The following is a 4,624-nucleotide window of genomic DNA, read 5'->3' as shown; positions in this document are numbered from 1 at the left end:
ACATTTTTCCTTTTGTATAGCATTGTCTTAATACACTAGGCTTTCATGTGCATACCCTTAAAGGGGAATTAAATAATCTAGAGTGATTAGACAATAACCTAGGCTGGGTGATAGGCCAGCCTAGCTAGGCATAAGTTTTCACATTAGTAAGTTACTGTTTTTATATAGTAAACCTAAAACAGGAAACCGAAGAAGCCATGCGGTAGTAGACTAACTTGAAGGCTACAAATTACACCTTGTTAATCCTGTGCCTTTAAGGGTGAATTAATTAATCAGGATTAAAAGCCTAACTATAGTTCCATCACGTTAGTAAGTTTCATAGTATGAGAAAGTTAGTTTGATATATAGTAGACCAAATAGCCTAGGGCTAGATATAAACAATCTAGGTTAGACAAAAAATGTTAGCCTAACTATGAGTTTACGTACATGTATCTTTGTTTTTATATAGCCTTAACTTTTGATCTATAATAATCTGGGTTAGGCAATACGGTACCCTATACTAGTTTAAGAGAGAAAAATTTAGGAAACATCCTAAAATTGTTGTACTACCCAAGTGATAGTTTAGCCCAAATAGCCCAGGACTGGATATAAACATTATCCACTACAGGCATAATTAAATAGCAGTTGTGAACTTGTGGTATTTCTATATAAGCATTCCGCATGACCGCATCGTTCGTCCCCGCGAATACAAAAGCCACCAGGAATTGGGGCGTCAAATGTATTTTGCCATGTTTAGTATGAGCCCTTGTGGGTTAATTACAGTCGTCCGAATAAATATTACTTAAAATTCTTATTCAGGAGGTAAAACTGCATAGAAAAACCGCAGCTGCCATAGTCGAGGCCGCCACGGAATAGTAATATAGATCTACCGCAGTTGTTACGACTAGCGGCTGATACTGATACGGTAGCCTATTGGAAAGGCTACGTAATGGAGTTCTTATGCAGCCTATATCTTAAAAGGTGATATAATCCCAGGACAGGCTGTAGCCTAACTAGATTAAGTTGGAACCCCCTTTTTAAGGGAATATCCTACCAGTAGCAGTAGCATAAAATAAAGCATGGTTTTATATCCTTAAAAGTTTTAAATGAGCCCAGAATTGGTAGAGACGTAGAATTGGTTGAACAGGAACTCTCTAGGAAAACCTCTATTTCTAGTTTAATGTACAGTTCCCTCCGGGAATTTCGATACAGCTACCTTCAACTATTAGTTACTATTGTATAAGAATGTTATGTTAACACTGCAGGTTTTTGTTTACCTTTTCCCACGTGAATGCGTCTTCATATTGTAACAACAGTCATGATTGGCTGGAGCAGTTTATATGCCTTGTTTCTTCATTTGCAGATCCTTTATTTATGTAAATCGCTGTATATAATGACCTCATGATAATGTGGATAGATTTACAGAGAAATGAGCTACAAAAATATGAGTAAATTATGTTATACCAGTTCTAAATTAACAAGCATAGTAAAAACAGTATTCTGTCTTTAGCCATACATCGCCAACTTCCACCCACACACGAGTTTGGTTAGTTTGCCGAAGTCATTGATTCTTTATGAATGGCTTTGTTCTAATTCTAGGCAGCCTGAGCTCACAGAACAGCAGAAACATTGTCTGTTACTATTATTATTATTTTCAGTGTGGTCATAGCAGGCTTGCAGGAGGTTTGTTATACAGAGAATTCAGATGATATAATAATAATGATAAGTCCTATATTATAGGCTATCACGGCTCTTAGTGAATTAAGGCATATGCATATATGTATTCTACATAAATATACTCATGCTTATCTAATTCGTGAATGAAACAAAAAAGACATTGATTAATTTGCAAAATTGTGTGGTGAATTTGTTACAACATTAACCATTTTACAGCCTTTACCTGGATAGGTTTCGCTATATCGCTACCCCGTTATAGGTACGTGCGGATCTAGCTTGACCCGAGCGTCTAGAAAAATTTGCCAAAAATCACTAACTTCATTTTTGCTGCACATTTTAGTTTCTAAAATCAATTTTAACATTCACAAACACTACTGAAAAGATAAATAATACTCATCTACAAATTAAATATTTATTACAAATATTTAAAAAAATAAGTATATAAAAAAATTTACAAAAATAATTACAAAAATACAAAATAAGCTATACACACACAAAAATTAAAGGAATCCTTCCTAAAACTACAATTTACAATATGTGACTGCCAGAAAAAGTGTCGGACCAATAGAGGTCAAAATCTTAAAAGAGTAAAAAAGGGAATTTTTTTTGGCCAAAAACAAAAAAGGCAAAATTTCACTAATTTTTTGGGTACCTAAATGAAATAGGAAGTGGCTAATATTTTTGTTGAACAAAGTCATATTATCATAGAATGTAATTATGTAAAAATATGTGGACAAAGACGATAATTTAGCTGTTATATCAGGGGCCAAATTAAATGTCATTTTTTAACCTCATATTGTCACCCTAAAAATTTCTTATAAAAATGTAACTATTATAAAATACGATATTTATGCATGAAAATATACAAACATACCACAAATTCTATAGAAAACAAGAATGTATAGAGATATGCCCACTCACCTTTCGGGTGTGTGGTAGGTGTACAGGGAGGCCAGGACTTAGACAGGAACATAACGCGTTCAAGCCAATATCTCATACGGACCTGTAGTGTACGAACAGTAATACCCCCTATGACCTCCTAACCCATAACCCATAAAGGCCATCATATACATTAACAATATGAAATGTCTTCTCAGTTTCTGTTAATAATCATTTACCAGTATTATATTGGGGAATTTTTAAATAATTTTGTTCTAAATCATTAAAATATAACAGTAAGCAGTAGCATATTTTTTTTCTTCTTCTTTTTATGGCCATGGGCTCATATCCCTTGGGTCCCTTGGCCCCCTTTCTGTGACTACGTCCATGGGCCCCTTTAATCATTATAGGCCCTGGGCCCGTGGCAGTTTGCCACCTCTGCCACCCTGTTGTTACGCCTCTGCCGCCATTGACTCTGATCCACCAAACACAACGCGGAAACGAAACATCTTAGGCCACCAACTAGCTTGTATCATAATAATCTTTTATTGGCCTTCTCTTGAATACAAGCTTTAAAACAAATCTAAGACAGCGACTCCTCCAGTTGCCTAAGAATGATATTGGTAGGCAACATTTTATATTGTATTGGAAAACGAATTCTTTTGTTATCGTAAGCTTTTATCTTGCGCGAAGTTACTAATATATTAATTAAAATTATTTTTTTTTTTTATCAAAAGGAAAGAAACGTCATGAGTAGAAGCCATACATTTTTTTCACTGAGTTTTCAAAATAGTTTCTATTGCCGAATTCATGAAGGAAATTACCAGCAAATGTGAGCCATCATGAAAATGAAATTGAAAGAAGAATCCGCAATGAGGCTTTTTAAAAGCCTTGGTCATTACAGGACGTCATGTCTTACAAACAGGTTCCCACAGTGTAGAGAATATTTCTCCTTTCTTTTTGGCTTCAAGGTTTAGTAGTTATCAGGAAACTCTTATCATAGGCTTTATTTATATGTTCAGTGAAATAAAACTCGAGATATTGTGTATTGAAAAGAGGCAACTAAATCCTCCCCATCACCCCCCCCCTTTTTTTTTTTATTTAAATGTTTTGTAAATGATCGGCAATGAATGGCAGGAAAACACTATGATTGCCTACTAGAAATCTGCAGAGTCTGAGCACACTCCCCTCCTCCACAACCCATGTTTATTCATTCGATAAACATATATGTGTTGTTTCTAGTGTTTTCAACATCTAGATATCTATCGTTCTACTTCTAGGGCTTAGGCATGGGATTTGTCATGCCCGATCGAAATGGGCGGGGTTTAAGCAAGTTTGAATGCGAGTGGGGTGTTTTTTTTAGTGAAGTCAGATCAGATCAAGCCCGGAAGTCAAGCCGGATCGACAAACCTGACAGTTGAGGTTTGAATGAGCAACTCACGGTCCGACACGACAGTCAAATAGGGTTTTTTCAGATTAAGTCGTTCAGAACTGGTAGTTTGACCGTGAGTGGTGTCTTCGACGAGGCTTGATGAACTAGAAACGACGCAGAAGAGGATATTGTTCAACATGTCAGACTTTCGATAGATAAAGAGTTCTGGACGGGGTTCTTCGAAATTTATAAGTCTATTGCATATAAAAAGTAAAGAAAATTCTGACAAATACAAAAGAATTGCAGCTTATCAATCGATATTTGAGAAACTAAAGAAAAAGTTTCCTGATGCAGCGAAAGAAATGGTCAACAAGAAGGTAAATAAAAAACATAAGACCTTCATATCGGAAAGAATTAAGGAAAGTAGAGGCATCTAAGAAATCAGGAAGTGGTGCTTAAGACGTTTCGTCCCTTTGACATGATATATATTCATATTTTTCTCATTTCTTTACATACTGAGTTTTGTAAAATTTTATATAATAGCGTTTTACCTTATGAGTGTAAACAAAAATTACATGAAACTTTCATTCACCACAGTGATGTTGGAGACTAAAGGACGTAGCGTTTCGTAATCCTGGAGTAACGACAAAGTTTCAAAGTACCAAATGACGTAGTATATATATATATATATATATATATATATATCATATATATATA

The sequence above is a fragment of the Macrobrachium nipponense genome, chromosome 45, assembly GCF_015104395.2.
Source record: "Macrobrachium nipponense isolate FS-2020 chromosome 45, ASM1510439v2, whole genome shotgun sequence".
Lineage (NCBI taxonomy): Eukaryota > Metazoa > Arthropoda > Malacostraca > Decapoda > Palaemonidae > Macrobrachium > Macrobrachium nipponense.
The sequence above is the reverse complement of the archived record's forward strand: the minus strand, read 5'-3'. Positions refer to the sequence as shown.